The sequence below is a fragment of the Geotrypetes seraphini genome, chromosome 14 (genome assembly GCF_902459505.1).
Source record: "Geotrypetes seraphini chromosome 14, aGeoSer1.1, whole genome shotgun sequence".
Classification (NCBI taxonomy): Eukaryota; Metazoa; Chordata; class Amphibia; order Gymnophiona; family Dermophiidae; genus Geotrypetes; species Geotrypetes seraphini.
Window position 1 is genome coordinate 14,099,062 of NC_047097.1, and position 21,056 is coordinate 14,120,117.

General features: G+C 44.4%; 1 protein-coding gene across 5 annotated transcripts in view; it reads left to right on the plus strand.

Annotated features, from left to right (window-relative positions):
* Window positions 1–10,147: 10,147 nt before the first annotated feature.
* RAB27A (RAB27A, member RAS oncogene family) overlaps window positions 10,148–21,056 on the plus strand; it is a 120,548-nt gene continuing 109,639 nt past the window's right edge. The window contains exon 1 of one of the 5 annotated variants that reach the window (XM_033920316.1): window positions 10,148–10,284. The gene's annotated coding sequence lies outside the window, so the exon portion shown is untranslated. The other 4 variants (XM_033920317.1, XM_033920315.1, XM_033920321.1 and 1 more) reach the window with 4 other exon arrangements.

The window sequence follows — 21,056 nt, forward strand, 5'->3', positions numbered from 1 at the left end:
CAGGCTCAAAAATTTTCAATTTTAACTACCAATCCTTATCCCACCAACCCACTTCCCACCATCCATCCAGCCACCCACCCAATTTCCAGAACAAATGAATGTAAAAGTACAAACATTATAATGATATGTCAATGCATAATATATCAACAAAACACACATTACAATAATATAATAATTATAAATGTAAACATAACAATACAATATTAAAATATAATCAACCCCCTCCCTACATCATCTGCCCTCCCCTCTCCCAGAACTGCTAAAAAAAAATAAAATAAATCAATAATGATCCATCAAAACACGACTTCTTGCTGTTGGAGATAATGTTGCCAAAGCATGAACAACACTCATCCCTTCTTGGTTTCCCATTCAGAAACAGACATACTTTCCTTTATTAAAAGATGAAGCATATTAGAACGCCAGTGACTATAAGTAGGATATAATGGTTTAATCCAAAGAGAAAGAATGACCTTAAAACCTGAAAGCATGGCTCTTTTTAGAAAACCCTTAAGTCCACAACGAATAGGATGCTTCAAATCAAATAACCAAAATAAGCTATAACAGTTAAAATACCATTTAGTATTCCACATTACTCCAACTCAAAAAAAATTGTAGACCAAACTTTTTGCACCCAAGGACAGAACCAGAACACATGGGATAAATTAGCTTTTGGGGCAAGAATCTTCAGAGACGAGTTTTGCACGACATAAAAATTTATATCCCATTTCAAAATATGATATATCAGGTAAAAATCTAGATAAATAACTTTAAGAAATGATGTATATTGGGACCATGTAATGTGATTTGTAGTTCCTCACTCCAAGCCTGGGTCACCCTGGTATAATCTCGTAATGAAGAAAAATCCATTAAGAGAGTGTCTGAAATTTCAATGGTATTATCAGATGAGCTTCTAACCAAAATACTTCTGATAAAAGCTCATATATCTTAATAAGTAAATTGGAAGTTGGCATAGAATTCACATAATGTTTGAGTTTTGGGTCGCAACTGGATCTAAATTAATGGCTGGATCTAAATTAATCCAGCCATAAGTATTACGCAACTGAGAGAGGACAGGTAAAGTACCATCATCATTAAGGAGCTGATACAAATAAAAAATAGGTCCTCTCCTTACCATTTGAAATCTAATTGATGTCATACTAGGATGAAAAGACCCATTGCCACAAATAGGTAACAAAGGAGTAGAGCGAAAGTCCAGATCCATCTGACCACAAACCTGTCTCCATGTGAATCTTAATGGAGCAATAAAAAAATAATACGGGTTACCCAGAACAGTAGCTACTACACGAGAAGTATGAAGGAGGTAACTAAAATGATATAGTTTTCCAAATTGTATTTCTGCTTTAGTCCATGAAAAATAAGATGTGGACAGAAACCAATCATGGATATGACATATATGACAAGCCTCTACAAGTATGGTTTTCTTCCAAAGGTTGGAGGTTTGTGGTTTAAGAGGTCTGTAATTTGAGAGAGTGGAGAGATCTGCATTCTGTTACTTTGGTATTGGAGTGATTGCTAATTTTTCCCATTTCTGCCTGAAGTTGACCCTGATCTAGAATATTATTTAGAAATTTGGTGATCCACGTGATGATTGCTTCTGTTGCAGTAGCAAGAAGGCAAGAGGGAGCTGCTACGTACGGGAGGATAGGGTTGTTTTTTTAAAATTATTTTTTAGCAGTTTTGCTGTCTCAGAGGTTAATAGAAGAGTGAAGGATTTCCATATTTGGTCAGCATTGCAGAGTTTCTCTGGTTTTTCTTGCATGGAGTGTGTTGGTCTCAGAATGAGTCATTTTTCTGCTTCTGTTTGGACTGTTCTGATGTTGAGGAAGAAGTCGGCAAGGTCCTGAGCCGTTTATCACTGTCCTCCATAGTGTTTTGTGGTTGGGTGATTTACTTTTCTGCCATTGACTTTCTAACCTTTGACATGCTTGTTTTTCCATTTTCAGTGTTTCTGTAAACCAGGAGGAGGTTTGTTCACTTGCTGATCTATCCCCAGAGGATTTCAAAGTGTGGACCCAAAGTTTTCACAACCATTAAAATGTTTGCATTTCAATGTGTATTTTGTAGTTAATAAGGCTAGTTTAATTGTAGACTTAATAGTGGAAACAAAGGTTGAGTTGGTTTTTATTACTGAGATATAGCTGAAGGACAATGAAAGGCCAACTTTGTTAGTCCTATGTGTTTTGGAATAAAAGTCAGAACACTGTCCTCATATAGAGTAAAAGAAAGGGGAGTGAACTAGACTAGCAGGCTCACCTTTGAATTGTCTGATGTCATGCACTTGGTTTTGTTTGCATTAATCTGGAATGCCAGTCATCTAGCTCTATCTAGCATCTTTTGGACCCTAGATTCTGATTCGTCCTGCTTCAGTAAATGTCAGACCATCCAAACCACATTTGATGCACACATCCAGCCAAGCTTGGCATCATGACCTAATCGATGACCACATTGAACAGCAGTGATAACAACCTGTTTGAATAATAAAGCTGCTAGGATTTTGCACTATAAACTTTTACCCTGCAAGGGTGTACCATTGTAGAAGGCAGAAATAATTTAGACTAATTTCTGTGGGATTCCACTCACATTTCAGTAGCCTAAAATGGTGTCTGGACTGAAAACCAAGATGAGAATTTGTAATAATGCAGTCATGCTAGCTAGCCCTTCTCTACCTATCAGAATCAAGGATAACTGTTAGCTGAATACTTCCACAAGCTGGAAGTGTTCCAGAGGATATTTTGTGCACAATTCTTGGCAACTCGCTGGACCACTGCCGATGAAACTATTTGAGATTTGCAACAAACAATCTACAGTAGAAGAAAATATGACAATCATGTCTCCTCTGGTTTGGACATATCTGCAGCAGTGGCATAACCAGAAAGCCAATTTTGAGCAGGCCTGAGCCCAAGTGGGCAGGCACGAAGTTTTCTCTGCTCTGCCTTACTCCCATCTCTCCCCCTTTTCCCACCCTCATTCTTCCAGCCTGTGCAGCAGCCTCTCTTTCCCTCCTCATACCCACAGCCTGTGCAGACTCTCTTTCCCTCCCTTCCCACCCCACTAACCTGTGCAGCTTTGCTTCTTACAGTGTTTCTCTTCAGGACACCGGCGGCAGTTCCCACACACTGCCAGCGGCTAACTTGGAAGCCCTCCCTTTGACACAAAATGCATCAGTGGGAAAGCTTCCAGGTCAGCTGCCAGCAGCCTTTAAAGTCAAAGTCCTTCACTGCTGGGTGGGCATGCCTGAGCCCAAACTGGGTGGGCCAGGCTCACCCCGTGGCTATGCCCCTGGATCTGCAGACATTGTCCCTGGATCTGCCCCTGGATCTGCAGACATTGCCCCTGGATCTGCAGACTGGATCTGCAGAACAAAGACATTGTGATTACCAAGATGATTACTCCAAGGGGATTGACCACCTGGCTGAAAGGTTGTAAGAAGTGTTCCAAGAAGACCTAGCATGCCAAGTCATGACTGAAGCAAAACAGTTCCAACTCTGCATGTATGACTTACTGCAGCTTCTCAGGACAGATACAGCCATGGCTATCACAGCACCTGTGGGACAGCCCTACCAAGTAAGAGACCTTGATTTGACTTGAAGGAGAATTGCTATGAAGTTTAGAGAAATGCTAAAGTTTAATTTTATTGTACTTAATTTCTAGGATGTGAATGGCTTTTTGCTATTTTGCACATGTGTATTAATTACAATGTGAATTCCCCAGATAGCTGCTGGGAAAGCTCATGGTTCCAATGTCTACTAGAGGCTTATTTTAACCAAGTTAGAAGCTTAAAAAGGAGTAGGTGAAAAAGATCAGGATAAAAGCGTAGGGAAACCAGGTAAGTGTGTAGGACTAAAACATCTGGGAGGGTCCCTCTCAGATGTGCTAATTCAATGGCTCCCAAGGCATGTCATATTAATCACATTTGATATACCATTTCACTTACAAGACCTTTAATAGGCTTTCACCTAGTAAATTATTTGCTGGCAGAGTGTGTACCTGTGTTTAGGGGGCTATGGGGGGGTGGCTGATGCCAGTTTTCTTGCAGTCGGAACCACCTGGGATAGGGTTACCATATTTGTGAAGTCATAAAAAGAAGACACATGACTCTGCCCTGCCCTCACCCCTGGCCCGCCTCACTCCAGCCCCACCTCCCACCAGTCTCGCCCCTGCCCGCCCCCACCTTTCACCCATTTCCTTACTCCCCCTTTCCATCTTCTGTATCCTTTTAGTGCTTCTCTTTCCCTCCTTCCAATTCGCCCTCTTCACAGGTGCTTCTCTCTCCCTTCAACCCCCTCTATTGTTGGCTCTTCTCTCTCTTCCCTACAAACCCCCCTCCTGCAGGTGCTTTTCTCTCTCTCCCTCTTTCCAACAAGTCCCCCCCCCCCCCACAGAACAGTGCTTCTCTCCATGGCTCTCCCCTGTTCCCCTGCCTACCTTCTTGCTGAATTTTAATCTTCTAGCTAGCTGACAGCAGCAGTGTAGTGAGCCTGCTCTAGTCGCCCTTCCACAGAATCTCTCTCTCTAGAGTGTCCCTCCTATGCGGAACAGTACGTCACTTTAGAGAGAAGGCTTCCAAGGGCAGGCCAACGGCAGCAGGCTCACATCACTGCTACTGTCAGCTGGCTTGAAGATTCAGTTTCAGCTGTGCCAGAGGAAGGTGGGGGGATAGGGGAGAAAGCCATCTGGACAGTCCTCTAAAAAGGAGTACATGTCCGGGTAAAACCATACATCTGCTAACCCTAATCTGGGGCCCTGAATCTGGAACTTTTAAAATACATTTATATTACTGGGGGACCACTCTGCTTATTTTTCTAGGGCCTGTCAGAGAATTAATCTGAGGAGAAAACTACCAGGCCAACTATAAAAGGAATTATATGCCCTCTCTGAAAAAGAGGTGTGAATCTGCTATCTAGCGAGTAGGTTCTGTGCACTAAACCACAAGAATGCAGTTGGAGCAGTTTTCTTGCACCATCTAAGATGTACTTGTTTTCTTATTTGGTGGTGGGTGGCTGTATTGTTTACATTTTGAATTATGAATAAGGTGGTGTCTAAGGCAATTAGAAAAAAATTGTCTTATGTGGTTTTGGACTGAAAGTATTTAGTATTTTAAATTCTTTATTAATTTTCTAAACTTCAAAAGTACAATACACAAATATATATCATATAATAAGTTAATAAAAGCACATTCAACTTACAAATATGCATAACCAACCATTTTCACCCCCACCCAATGATTATTCAATAAAACAGAAACATATCCTCCCACCCCAGGTGAACATACTCAAAAGTCAATGTTTTCAGGTCATAAGCATGTTTGTTTAGTTGGTGTATGTCTAATAATTTAAAAATGTTCGTTTTCCAGCTATTTTAAATTACTATGTACAACGCTTTGTACCTTTGGATAAGCTTTTAATCAAAATTTAAATAAATTATGAAACTATGAAATAGCCCCCCCCCTTTTCTGGATGTGTACAAAAATAAACCAAAACTGACCTACTATAGTGAGGTAATATGTGATGTCAACAACCCCCAAACCAGCTTAAATAAATTATTGTGCCCCAAACTATCGGCATTCACTTTTTCATACCTATAGCTGGAGCACAAATTTGCCCACCAGAAAGGAAATTTTAGATGGTCATAGTTCTTCCAATTTCGGGTTACCATCTGCATTATTTATCTGCAGTATTTAGGGCTCCTTTTACGAAGGTGCATTACGGGTTTTACCGCATGCACCGGCTTATCGCGCACTATAGCGCGTGCTAGCCAAAAATCTACTGACTGCTCAAAAGGAGGCGGTAGCGGCTACCACACGCAACATTTTAGCGTGTGATATTCCACACGCTAAGGCCCTAGCGCGCCTTTGTAAAAGGAGCCCTTAGTATTTTAAACGGAGGGATGCTTAATTAGTTTTGCCTCTTCGTAAAGGTTATTCCAGTTTCACTGTTCTACCCCCCTCTCCCCCCAATGAAAATACTACAAATTTTTAGCTGTAGCAGAGTTCTTTTGTACAGGCAGTCCCTGAGTTACAGATGCCTGACTTAAGTACAACTCATACTTAAGAATGCAGTTGCGGCTTCATTTGATTTCACTGAGCAGTATTTCCAGTGGCATAGATTCCTACACTTCTCCTGCAGCAGGTTCACGAATGATGCACGGCCACATTAAAAACAGTGTGTGGTTGTGCATGCTGTACCTTAAATGGAACACTGGCCCTTTTGTCAGCTGGAAGCAGAGGTAAGCAGCAAGAATCTTAAAATCTGCAAGTTCTGAATTACATACAAATCTGACTTTAAAACAGCTTCAAAAACGTTAACTTGTTCTTGGGGACTGCCTGTATTTGCATAACACTTCAATAAATCCCTCTAAGCATTTTTCACAGGCTAAGAATAATTTCTGAGAAACATGACTTTAGGTACCTAAGGGTTACCGTACTTCAGGTATGTTCAAATCTCCTGCCTTGTAACATGTTTGATTCAAGTCTTTTAATTGTTCAGTTTTAACTATTTTTTGTTAAAGGAGACATTACCAACTCACAACAGCCATTAGTAGTAGAGCATAACATCAGAACTACATTTTGACTTTAAGAGCTAGAGTCTGTAAATGGTGTCCAAAGTTAGGCACCAAAATTAAATTTATTAATTTTTATTACATTCTGCTCTATCAATTTGTTTCTAGGCAGATTACAATTAAACATATACACTTTAATAATACAATACATTTTTAACTGTATCCTAAAATTAAGATATACATCATTCTCCAACTCAGTGTCAACTTTTAAAGGCTCTTTCATCCATTCAGTCACTACCATAAAACAGCTTATCCCAGGACAAGCAGGCATGATATTCTCACATGTGGGTGACGTCATCTACGGAGCCCCGATGCGGAAGCATTTTCAAGCAAACTTGATTGAAGATTTAAGTTTGCTCTGCTGCTCCACGCATGCGTGCCATCCTGCTCCACTAGGGGGCGCATCCCCTCGTGGTCTCCAGTTCAAAATTTTCCGCTGAGCCTAGAAGTCGTGTTTTTTCAGGCTCTGCCCCAACTGCCTTCTAGCACCGCAATTTTTTTCTTATTTTCTCGATTAAGTCGCTGTGCGAAAATTTTTTCTTGTTTCATTTTGTTCCTGCTTCGTTTTCGACCGACCCGGAGGCTTCCGGGTCCCCGTGGCCGCGTGGCTACTCGAGCCGCGGCCAGTTTCGATCTATGTCCTTGCTGTCTCTCATGTATCCCCCAGGCTTTACTGTCTCTTTCCCCTCACCTGGCTTTATTGCAGAACAATGGGCTTCCTGATTCCCCAGCAAGACTCCGCTCTCTGCGAATCTGAGCAGCAAGTCTTGAAACTGAAAGACCAATCTAAACTTATGGCACTGATCGGCTCAAACTTACAAAGATCTGAATCATGTTGGGGAAGCAGGAATCATGCCATAAGCACCAGCTCTGCAAGTGCTAGAGCACCCCTCAATATTTACCAATTCAGTCATCTTGGGGGGGAGGGGGCTTTGGTATCCAAATTTCCTTTTCCGAAGGCAGCGGTGGCAGCAGCCTTCATCCCGCGTCAGCTCTTCCTCTCTGCTGGGTCCTGCCTTTGCAAAACAGGAAGTAGGCATGACCAGCAGAGAACTGCACAGGAAGGGGAAAACAGAAACTCGCGGAGTCAGAGGGAAGGCCTCCAACCGTGTGTAGGAAGGAACGCTGCTGGTGGCCTGCAAGGTGGCCCCATAGCCAAGGGCTTCTCGGGTACCCCGCCTTATAACCACTATGGTCCTCCCAGTACCCAAAGACACACGCATACACACTATCGCACACATCTGTGGATTAGACAATAACCATAACCTTACTCTATGAAAAATGTTATTTTTCAAAAGCTCTGTATATCCCACACATGCACAGAGAACAATGAATCGCAAAATAAATAAAAAAAATACACAAGCAAAAAGGAAATCTTACAACCTAATATAACATAACATAAGACTTTATTTATATACCACTAAATGCCTTTCAGTTTAATGCAGTTATAGAAAAGTAGGTACAACAAGGAAGAAGAAAAATTAACTTGAAAATTAATAGAATATTAAAGCACAAAGAATTTCCCTGTCTGTCCCAAATTGGGATCACAATTTAAGCTAAGTGCCAAAGAAGTAAATGGTAAGATTATGTATAAAAGAAAATAAATAAATAATACAATAAATAAATACTGTAATACAAGGATGCATATAGAGGGATACAATTTGAAGATATAGGATCGGAGTTCTCATGGCAAGGCAAAAACGCTAACATCAGACCTTCACAGGTAATATGTGAGTCACAGGTGGCAAAATCACCACAGATCATAGACAGAAGAAATATACTTGCACAACTGAGGGTTAAAAACTGGGTACAAAGTAAAATATATATGAATCAGAGAATTCATATGGCAAAAATCTAGCTCACAGCTAGGCACTATTATGCTGTGCCCACTCTAACACAGGAAAAGAAGGAAGAATGGAGAAAATATGACAGTAAGAGATACACATTACATCAGTCTTAGTAGAAGCAGGTAAAGGTATTCAGCTAAAAGATACATACTCACTGCCCTAACAGAGAATTGGCAGGCAGTGGCCTAGGTCCATAGAGAGAGATCGAGATCTCCCATCATTCATACACAGAGCATTCACTGGGGAGTTCGGTTAGTCTGTTTAGGAGACAAAGTCCCTGCTGAGGCCAACTGAAACTTCCCCTGAGCCTGGGCACTTGTACTTTAAAGGGACTTTATCTAACTTTTTATATCACTCTGCTGTTAGACATGATGTCTTTAAACCTAATATATGCTATAGTATGACAACTATATTTAAGAGAAATACTCTCTCTTTTTAATATGGAATTCAGACTGGAGGTCACTAAAGGGCTTTGGTTTCCCTCCCTCTGTTAATACTTAATGGAGATAAATTCTCCATCCATAAGAATGGAAGCCAGGGAAATATGCCTAGTGGGAGATCTCTTATTATTTTGTTGCTGTCAGCTGTGGCTCTTTGCACATCTATGTATGCTCTTAAAACATGCTGCATTCTGCCCCATCCAATTACAGAATGGGTGGGATGTAGCCAGCCTTAAATGCATTATGCATATATGAATATTAAATGTTCACAGCAGCTTTAAGGGGCTGCTCTCTCAAAGCCTGCATTTTTTGGGCTCCCATGGAGGTAGGGTAGTGGGAATAATAGCTAGTGATGACCATGGAAAGGGAGAGATGCTGGACACCTGGGAAGGAGGGTATAAGGAGAGATACTGGGGACCTAGGAGACAAGGTGGGGGAGGTAAGGAAGGGGGTATGCTAGACCTGTGTGGGGTGGGTGTGAACTAGGGAAGGGAAGATGGTGGACTAGAGGCAGGGTGGGGGTGCATGGCTGATAGTTTGCTTAAAGGTGTCAGATTCCCTTGGATTGGTTCTTCACAGAAATTAAAAATAGCTATTCCCAGCTGTATTCCAAAGAAGCATTTTTAGTAGGGGGGCTGAACACAGGAATCTGTTAATCGAAGGGGGAAAAAATCTATTTAATAATACTAGAATCTCCTAGAAATTGGGTGATTAAATTGTTTTTCTTTTATAGCTTGCTTTGTAAGCACATTAGTTGGGTTTTTCCACAGACCAAGCTAAAACAAAATACATATTGATGCTGTTCCCAGGAAAAGCGCCTCCACCATGCTACTTCTCCGTTTTCCTTATATTTGTTTGCTACTGCTATAATTGTCTCTATACTATAGTAATAACTTTTTGAAAACAACCTCTATCCGCCTATTTATCATTTCTATAGCACTGAAAAGCATACACAGCGCTGTACATTCAACATGCAACAGATGGTCCCTGCTCAGAAGGATCTATAAGGGGAGGGGCGGGGAGTTGGAGAGTTTCTTGCAAAGAATGATAAATGGACATAGGTAATTTTATGGTGAGTGGGAGGAGTTGAAAGCACCATCAAAAGTGGGCTTTTAGCTTGGATACCTCTTGGTTTTCACGTGCCCCGACACTCGTGCTCTCTAAAAGTTCAGGAAGCCTAAGTAAGACGTCTTTTTTCCCCCCCCCCCAACGAAACCATCAAGGAAAGAATGAGCGGCACGACGCAATGAGACCACGCCGGCTCTGTGTTGTTGGCCACGCCCCGTTGGACGTCAATTGTAGCCAAGCGGGTGGAAACCGCCTACTAGTTGCGTGTTATGACGCCGAGGGGGCGGAGCCTCAGGGCTCCAGTGCGACCGCTGAAGTGAGACTTATAATTTCCCCTACAGTTTCAACGGGTGAGTGCGCGCTCCTGGTTTATGATTGTTTTGTAACTTGGCTTTGGGATTTCGACTGACCGCAAAGGACCGTCTGGATTAGCTTTGGTCTCCGTTTCTGATCGCGCACGTCTCTTTTCCTTCCTCCGCTGGGACTGGCGGGGAGAGGTAATAAAAACTGGTTTGGTTTCCGGTTGAAATAAACCCCGTACTAGGAGGTAGTCGGCATGTCTACAGCAGATTCCTTTGGGAGCGCTACAGTTTTAAAAGCTGTAGATTCATCTGGTTGATGACGCGCGCGCTCTATTGCTCCAAAGTAGCTGTTACTGGTGATTGACATTTTGCAGAAGTCTCGGGTCTTTTGCATCACTGACATAGGCGCCAGCATTTCAAAATGATGACAAGGGGGCAAACGCAATACAAATTGCCCCTGCCTGGACGCACTAAAGGAGGTTGCTCAATATTGGGGTGTTCCAACACCCACAGAGTAATGATTTGTCACCCTGAATGATGGTTGTCTCGTGGGTTATATAGTTTTTTCTTGGCCTGGTGGAAATGCGTGGTGGGAGATTTAATTGTTTGTAATGATGCTTATGCCACTTTAGCCAATCCTTTCAATAATCCAGGTAAAATAGGAAAAAGGAAAATATAAGCCAAAAGTTTCTTTATCCACTCACCCAACTTCCCTATGCGAACCCTCCAGTTTAGTCTCAAATCTGATAACCAAAAGCAGTGATGATAGTAGTATGCACAAACTTAAGTGGAGATCAAAATGCATATTGCCAAAGAATCAAAGCAGAGTATGCTGATAAAGGGCTCCCAGCTCTTCCAGAACACATCCACGTTCCCAAATCTTTTAAAGAGGATATCAGAAGTAGGAACAGTTCAGGTTGCCCCAAAAGTTTGCAAGCTGAATTCTTGCCGACTGCAATCAGAACCTCCAGTATTCTTCCTAGACAGAGAAAGAAAACCACATTGAAGTACATGCTGGTAAACATATATACACCTCAGGTGTGGGTTGTTCAGATTTAATGTATTGTGGTTAGCCTCTTACATTTATGTTGGTATCAAAACTTTGGGTTTAGTATATTGTAGATTTATAAATGTACTTTTTTTTTGGGGGGGTGGGGGAGGGGTTTGAATACTTTGTAACTTTTTTCAATTGGACTTCAGGACTGTTGCTGAGGTGTTTACCTATACATTAATGAGTCACTGAAGCTGATGCAACTTGATCTGGGTGCATACGGTTGTATACATCATATAAGATTCTGATTTTCTCCTCAAATGGAATAGAACAGTATCACCCACGACCTTCTGTTGGCTAAGATCTAAGTGCAAGTTGTGAGCCAGGGCTAGTCAATTCCAGACCTTGAGGTCCATAGTCAGGCTAGGTTTTCAGAATATCCACAATGAATATGCATGAGAGATTTGCATGCCCTGCCTCCTTAGTACGCAAATCTCTCTCATGCATATTCATTGTCAATATCCTGGACTGCCTGTGGACCTTGAGGACTGAAACCAAGTAGCCTAGTGAGCCATGTGTTTTGGCTGAGATGGAAAACTTGGGATGTTAATATCCTGCCACCTCAATGCCTATTGTCAAAGCAGTCATTTAGCGTAGAAGCTCCATACAAATTCTTGCCTGCAACGACGCCTAGTCGCTTGCAGTGACACTACTCTGAAGGTTGTGCTAGTGCTTCTTTTCCATCCTCTTGCCACCAGAGATTAAGGAGCCTCCGTTTGTTCTGTGCTTTTTATTATTTCCAACTGAACAGATGTTGGAAGGGGTAAGAATGTCGGTCTGAGGGTAAAATAACTCTTCAAAAACTTAAAACAGAGTCAAATTTGACTCGGGAGGAAAAACAAAGGAAAAGAAACAGACTTTGGAAGTGGGCTAGACTGGATCATGAGTTCTTGAGAAACGATGCCTTGAACAATTTTTTGAGAGTTTACCATGGGAGAAGGGAATTCTGTGCGGCAGGTGCTAGAAACCGTTGATGCATTGTACCAGTTGTTACTTTCTCCTTTCAGACTGCTCCCTTTTATTCTGTCCCAGTCAGACCTCCACAGACACTCCTGGGCATCCAGAGGTTGTCAGTTGTTCCGGGAGGTATGCTTTCCTCAACACACCCCCTCGTCCACTGCTGCCACACCTCTGTTTACGCTTGGCTAGCTCTCAGTGTTTTCTCGTATGCATTTCATGTTCTTTCTTGGAAAGAGCTGTGAAAACTGGTGATTCAACTCCATACCTTTTCTAATGGATAGAAATATTATCGCAGTTGGTTTTGTTTTATTAGTATTTCTAGACCTCTGGAATGTCTCGGAACTGCTTCTTTCAAACAGTGTCTCCCTTCTTTCCCACAGGCAGCAAAGATATGCAAACAAACATGTGCAGATGAGTTGGAGAAGAATTTCATGAGCCATGACACTGCTCCATGAATTCTGCTACTGTATTTGTTTCTAGCACTCCCTCTCGGAGGCTGTTCCAGGCTTCCATCGCTCTTTCAGTGAAAAAATATTCCTGATAGAGCTTCGGATTGGGTGTCAGGTCAAAAGTGCGCCGGGACAAAGGCGCGCCCAGACAATTGAGCGCAGCGCGCACCGCTCTAAATTACTGTTTTTAGGGCTACGACGGGGAGGCGTGGGGGGGAAACCCCCCCCCACTGTACTTAATAGACATCGCGCCGCGTTGTGGGGGCATTGTGGGGGGTTGTAACCCCCCACATTTTACTGAAAACTTCACTTTTTCCCTGTTTTTAGGGAAAAAGTTTAGTTTACAGTAAAATGTGGAGGTTACAACCCCCCAAGCCCCCCATAACGCCGGCGCGATGTCTATTAAGTAAACTGGGGGGGATTCCCCAACAAAAACCCCCGTCGGAGCCCCTAAAAACTGTAATTTAGAGCAGCTTGGCGGCGCGCGCTGCGCTCAATTGTCAGCGCGCGCTTTTGTCTTTCGCGCCGTTGTCTATGAACCTTCGGATTGTGACTCTAGTTGTAGAAGTTCCTTTCCATTGGAAAAAGGTTTGCATTTGGAGCACCGAGTACCTTTTTTTAGATATTAAGGATCCCTTTTTACTATGCTAGATGTGTTGTTTGTATATTTATTTATTCATTTTTCTTTACCGTTTTCCTAGGAGAGCTCAGAATGGTTTATATGAATTTATTCAGGTACACAAGCATTTTTCTCCGTCTGTCCCGGCGGGCTCACCATCTATCTAATGTATCTGGGGCAGTGGGGGGATTAAGTGACTTGCCCAGAGTCAGAAGGAGCAGCGTGGGTGCTGAGGCTGTAGCTTTAACCACTGTGCCACACTACATTATTTTGTCTTACCAAATTAACACAGGAGTAGTGCAGTGGCTTGACACTTAACTCTCACATTAACTATGTAGTGTTGAACAGGATGGGGAATGGGGGTGGTGTGTGCCTTGCAGTTAATGCAGGATAACTTACTGCAAAGTAATGGTTAAAGCTGCAGATACGTAATATGGATGAGTTAAGCCACCTTAGTAGGTGGCATTCAGTACATGGGTTTTTGTGTTAATTATATGAAGACAATGGGCAGCTTCCACAGAAGTGTTGCAGTTACCATATACAGTGGTGCCTCGCATAAAGAACGCCTCGCACAGCGGACGCTGCACACAACGAACTTCATGTCATGATTCATACAACGAACTTCGTTTCACACAACGACGTCGCCCGAGCTTCCACGATCGCTGCCGATGTATTGCATCCTTCCGCGCAGGCACTGCGGGCAGTCGTTAGTCACTGCGCTTAACGTAAGCACATATCGCGGCAATCGTTCTTCATTACGAATTAAATCACGCACGCACGTATCACGGCAGTCGTCCTTTTAAGATAAACTCAATATTTTTTTATATATCATGGCTTCTAAAAAAAGCAGGAAGGTGATTTCTGTTGAAATGAAACGGGAAATAATTAGAAGGAGTGAATGTGGGGTAAAACAGTGTGACCTCGTCAAAGAGTTTGGCCTCAGCAAGACCACCATTTTCACCATTTTGACAAATTTATCTTTTTTTATGTCATCTTAGCATATTTTATGCTGCAGAATGAATAATTTTTTTTAACATGTATTGTTATGGGAAAACGCGTTTCCCAAAATGAACTTTTCGCATAACAAACTTGCTCCTGGAACGAATTAAGTTCGTTGTGTGAGGCACCATTGTATTGTAATTTCTGCAACCAGCACAGGATAAACGATAAAACTATAGAACAGGTTAGTAGAAGAGGGCCTTAATGTGTCTTTCATTCTCTCCCTCCACCCCACCCCCCCATCTCTGCCTCTAGTTGTCTCACAGGGCATCTTGATACAGATTCCAAACTATTTTGGTTGCTTTTCTTGAGACCACCTCCAGCCTCTTTATCCTTTTTGAGAGATGGCCTCCAGACTATTCTGTGTCAATGAGGCAGGAGCTCTTAGTTTATTTTCTGCTGTTTGTGCCTCACCTTATGTATCTCGGCATCCTCTGGCTCTCACCGCCACTTTGCGGTACAGTTTTGCTAACAAAAAAAAATTCCAGTTTGATTTTGTGTGTTCTGTTGGTGGCATTCAACAAATGTGAATAGGATAACTACAACTTTTTTTTTTTTTTAAATGTTGTTTGTCTTGTGTTTAATGCAAGACTGATTTGAATTCACTTGACAGATGAGATTCCTGAGGAAAGACTCAAATGCATATGAGCCATTTTTCATGACTTTTTTGTATCTGTTGGTCTTAAGAATAAGCTTGTGAGTTTTGCTTTGCTCTTCTTTGTGCAAGACTTATTACACTTCAGTGCCAGGGCAGTGATCCATCTTTTTGCTTGTGAGGTTCAAAAAAACCAATCTCTCCCTTGCTGTCAGTGCTTTGTGGGGCAAAGGTTTGGTAGGGCCTTGGCCTTTGTGGCTTACCCTCTTCCACTGCCTGTGCCTAATGTATTGTCCCTTCTTTGCTTCTGAGCTCTTTCCTCCTCCTCCTCCCCCATTTCCCTGGGTATTGATATCCATGCCAAAATAATGCTGAAATGAGGCAGATCAGCTGTCAGGATCCACTTGACAAGAGGAGCTGTTGGGACAGTTTTTATCACTTTACAAAGTCTGCAGCCTTAACAGGAAGTGGTGGCGCACATGAGAAAGCGAGTAACCATCCTGCTCATTGCAGAGCTCTCCATAAACCCAAGTCTTACATTGGGAGGGAAGTTACTCACTATTGGTGTTCTCAGGGGTGGGAGCTGACTTCCTGAAAACATCCAGTTTTTAAAGGAATTTAATTTAGACTTATGAGATTTGTTTGGGGTTGGAGTTTTGGGTTTTTGTTTTTGTGTTGTTTTTTTTTTTGGGGGGGGGGGGTTAAACCTCATTTTGGCACATAGTACTCCTTAATGAGTGCTTTTAGCAAAGGACCCCATGATTTGCATAATAAAATGACCAGATAACAAAAGGTAGAAAAAAATAATTTTATTTTATGGTTAGAATGTGTCAGATTTGAAATGTGTATCCTGACAAAGCTGATGTTAAGACAATGATCATGAGCCAGAGGAAAAGTCCTTTTTGTTTACATCAGAGCGCCAGCATGGGGTTGGAGAGGGCAAAGGGGGTGGGTGGGTGAAGAGGCTACAAAATAAACCTCCCAGAACATTTGAAAAAAAAAATAAAAAATGCCAAATTGGGCAAGAAAAGTGAATTGAATCAAAAAATGGATTCAATAGGCCAAATCAAATTGAATTGAAAAATATTTTCCTGAACCAAACTGTTCAGGTGATAATATACCTATTCATAACCCATTCAGCTTCCGTCCCTTAACACAGCATGGAGTTAACACAAGGATTCATGCACACTGTCATGTTGCTGTGGTAACGGTTACCAAGGTTATGTGATAACTACGCACTCTCTAATTTACACATCAACTGCTTAACACACTTTAGTAAAAGGGCCCTTTAATATGCATTTTCTTGATGGCTTATCTGTCAGTATGCCTACTGGGAACATTTAATAAAAGAGCCATTGGGCCTCCCCTTGATATAAGGGGGAACTTGGTCTGTTGAATATTTGATTTTTTGACCATGGGTTGTGACATGCGTCATATTAATGGCTTTTATAGGAAGACTTCCACTTTTACCAGTGTCTCTTTAGAACTCTCGTGCTTTCAGGATACACATTTTAGTGCATAGTTTCACTCCATTCTGTTGCCCCAATCTGGGTCTCTTCCCTGTAGAGTTCTTCATAGTTCCTTGAAGAAAGTTTGGAGTTGGGTCTATAAATTCCATAGCCTTAAAGTTACTGTATCGCCCTTTTTACCTTTACGTTTTAATGCAAATTTCCCTTCATTTGCTCGATGGGAAGCACGGGGGATTCTATATTTATTTCACTTGGTCATGGATGAAGGGACAATTAAGCCCTTTCTTCAGCTCCAACGGGAGTATAGCATACCCCCTACAGACGAATTTGCTTATTTGTAGATTAGTCATTATTTGCGCTCCCTGGAGCCCGAGGCCATTAATAACAATCGCCAAGAATTGCTATCAACTACCTACACCATTGGCTCCCAATACCATGTTCCTCTTAAATTTCATCACCGCTACTTGAAAGATGAGTCCCCCTTGCTTGACCATTGTAAGTTACGAGCTGCTTGGGCTCGTGATTTACAGGTGGAATTACCTGAGGATGCAGTTTCTAAAGCTCTCAAATGGCTAGGTAACCTTCGTAAATATATGACTTTAAAGGAGCAACATTGCAAGCTGGTGTTGTGGCTTTATATTTCTCCTAAGAGAGCCTAACTCGCTCGTTTTCGAGCAACAGCTGACTGCCCCAAATACAATATCCTAGAGGCGGGCTTGGGTCATATGGTTTGGACTGCCTTTTGAAACCACATCCTCACTTTTGTGTAACGTATTTGGCGGATTACTATCAACTGCTCTCCTCTGTTTCTTTTTGATGAAGTTCCTAATTATCATTCTGGGCAGAGTGGTGCAGGAACTTTTCTTAAATGGACTGTGGTAATAGCCTTAAAATGTATACTCTTGAAATGGTTGGATGTGGATGACCTGGACCTATCCCTCTGGAGGACTCATTTGATGACACTTTTGATGTGGGAGCGTAGAGATATCGAGGATTTCTCATCCCTTCAAGGAAGGTCCTTTCAATGGGTGTGGGAGCCCTTCTGGACAACTATGACACTTCTAGCACGGAGTCGTCTCCTGAACTTGTGATTTGATTTCTGTTTATGCACTTTTAGTGTTTTACCCTTTTGCTGTTGCTTGCCCTATTGTATAGAGCCACCCTGGGCATGGGGGGGAGGGAGGTTGTGGAGTATGTTTCTGTTGATTTGGAAAACTTTTGAGCTTTCATTTACCTGTAAGGACACTCTGTACCTTTGCTGTATTGAGCTCAATAAAAATCATTTGACCATAAAAGAGCCATTGGATTAAAAGTTGAACTAAAACTAACAACTGAATTGTTATGATTGTGATTTTTAAATTTAAGTTTAATGTACGAGCATGCAAAAGTCAAAATTGACAGAGGCAAATGGCACTAACCAGGCTACCACAGTGGTCTGTCTATTTCCACACTTTAAACCATGTTGTTGCATTTTTCAGAATTTTCCCTCAGGGGGTGTGGCATGAGTGGAGAGTGAGTGTGGAAGTATTGATTATCCCAGGACAAGCAGGCAGCATATTCTCTACATGTGAGTGACGTCATCCACGGAACCCCGTTGCGGACAGCTTTTCAAGCAAACTTGATGAAGATCTCAAAGTTTGCTAGTGCTGCCCATGCATGCGTGTGCCTTCCTACTCCACTAGAGGGCGCATCCCCTCCTCGTGGTCTTCAGTTCTTAGTTTTCCGCGGAGCCAGAAAGCCCTGTCTCTCTTCTCTGCGTTCTCTAAGTGCCTTTCTAGCACCGCGGCTTCTTTATTTTCTATGGGAGTCGCTATGCGGGTTGTTAATTACTTGATTGTTTTCTTTTTGTTTTTTCATTTCGGCGACGGGGGCTCCCGGTTCGCCGTGGCCGCATGGCCTCGCGTTGCTGCAGCCGTATAAACCTTATGTCCCGGCCTCTCACCGGGTTTAAGAAGTGCTCCTAGTGCGGTCGGGTTATCTCTATTACTGACCCGCACCGCTGGTGTATTCTCTGCCTGGGTGCGGATCACCCGACGGACTCCTGTCCTCGTTATGCCACGCTTCAACCTCGGGCTCTTCGGCAACATAGGGCCAGGATTGCGGAGCTTTTCGCCATGGAGTCTGCTCCTGCTTCGACCTCGGCCTCGACCTCGGTCTTGACGTCGGCCTCGAAGACCTCAGCCCCGGGCAAGTCTCCCTCGACCTCGAAGACCTCGGCTCCGGGTAAGTCCCCTCTTCCTCCTTCAGGTTCAGTTCAGCTGCTGAAGAAGCCTTCCTCGGAGTCTCTGGCCATCCAGGCGGTGAGTGTAGTCCCGCCGGCCCCGACGAGACCACCCTCCAAAAGCCTCTAAGCATGCTTCCCCCCATACGGGAATACTCATCCTCAGGTCGCTCTCAGTGGAACGCACTGCTGCACCTGCCCGGCCAAATATGGTCACGGTGCCGATGTTTGAGGAGGTCCTGAAGGCTATCATCTCCTCGGAGCTCTCCTCGGCTTTGGCTCAGCTTGCTCAGGCCTCGACCTCGCGCATTGTAGACCAGCCTGAGCGTTGCGTTGAGGCTTCTCGGGGAAGGCACATCGATCTCGGCGTCTGTCCTCGTCTGACTCCTCGCCTCTTCCATCAAGGCACGCTTCTCCCTCGAGCTGGCCTCGGTCGAGGCACCGGTCAAGGCGTCTTGTGAAGCGCCCCCGGGACTCCCCCCTGAGGCGGGGTAGGTCCCCGGGTCCTCGCACTATTAGCTCCGTTAAAGCCTCGGACCTCACTCTGTCTAATCCGAGTCTGCTGAGGTCGCCGGTCCGGTTGGGGACCCCGATCCGTGAGGAGCCGACCTCGGGGGATCCTGCCTCCTTCTCCCGCGGCTTGTCTTCGGGCCGGTGTTTGCCGGAGCGGCGTCATCGGACCTCGATGGCCTGGACCCCAGGATCCCCCCCTCCAGGGACTTCTAAGGGCAAGCTTTCGTTGACCCCGCCTCGTTCCTTTAGCGGGGCTTCCTCGGTGGCCATGCTTGTGGATATGGATGTGCCAGCGCAGTATTCCAGGGAGGCCTCCCCCTCCTTTTCAGCTGCCCTGAGGTCTCGTTCCACCACTCCCCTCAGGGGGCATTCTGAGAGCAGGCCCTCTTCCTTTACTAGATTTATTCAGGATATGGGAAAGGCCTTGAACTTGGACCTCCAGTCAGACTCCAAGTATACCAAGGAGTATTTGGAGGAGATGGAGCTCCCATACCCTCCTAGGGAGTGCTTGCAGCTGCCCCTGAATCCGGTGTTGCACCAGACTTTCTTTCGTAATCTGGAGACTCCATACGTTATTCCGGCTATTCCATCCAAAATAGAGTCTCGGTACCGGACGGTGCCCTGCAAAGGGTTTGAGAAGGTGCAGCTTTCTCACCAGTCCTTGGTGGTGGAGTCTACCCTCAAGAAGTCTCACCCGTCCAAGGTCTATGCCGCTGTCCCGCCGGGCCGGGAGGGCAGGACTATGGATAAGTTCGGGAGACGCCTATATCAGAACTCCATGATGGCTAACAAGAGTCCTGAATTACAGCTTTACCTTTACGTCCTATCTGAAGTGGTGTATCAAGTCCCTTCCATCTTTCGAGGACGCTTTGCCTTCCCAGCGCCGTGCGGAGTTTCGCTGGCTTGTGGATACTCTGTCGCAGCTTCAGCTGTACATGTTTCAGGCCTCCTATGATGCGTTTGAGCTGTCGTCCAGGGTTTCGGCCTTCGCGGTGGCCATGCGTCGCCTAGCGTGGCTTCGCATTGTCGACATGGACCCGAACCTGCAGGACCGGTTGGCCAATCTGCCGTGCTTGGGGAATGAGTTGTTCAATGATTCCATCGAGGCTGCCACGAAACGCCTCTCTGAACACGAACGCTCCTTTGCTTCCCTGGTCTGGGCTAAGGCGAAGCCTGCTCCGCCCAAGCCCTACAGGCTGTCTCCCCGGTGGTATCCGCAGAAGTCCACGCCGGCATTTTCTCGCCCTCCTCCTCGGCGTCCGCAGCAGCAGAGGGCTCCTCCTAAGCCTCAGACCCCTGCTGCGCCTTAGCAACCACCGTCCTTTTGACTGGCCCTGCGGGAGGGGGCTGGCCTCCTCTGCCGTCGGTGTTTCCCCCGCTGCCCATCGGGGGACATCTCCACGCCTTTTATCAGCATTGGGTGGAGATAACTGCGGACTCTTGGGTCCTCTCTGTCATTCGGGAAGGATACTCCCTCAACTTCCGGGCTTTACCTCCAGACAGACCTCTTGGAGAGTCTCTTTCCGACAGGGCACAGCTTCCCCTGCTACTTTTGGAAGCGTGGGCTCTCCTTCGCCTGCGGGCTGTGGAGGAGGTTCCCCCTTGTCAACGAGGCTCCAGAGTTTATTCCTGGTACTTTCTGGTTCCCAAAAAGACCGGGGACCTTCGCCCTATCCGGGATCTTCGGAAGTTGAACAAGTTCCTAGTTCGGGAACGAGTGGGGACGGAGGGATTCCTCACGGGGACGGATGGGGCGGGTGGGACTTTGGCAGGGACGGGTGGGATTTCTGTCCCCGCGCAACTCTCTAATCCACAACCAGAGCATGCAGCTCACTGACTCTGCGGGCAGACATGAGAGCAACCAGGAACACTACCTTCCATGTGAGATACTTCAGAGGAGCCTTATCAATGGGTTCAAACGGAGGTTTCATCAATTGAGCCAGA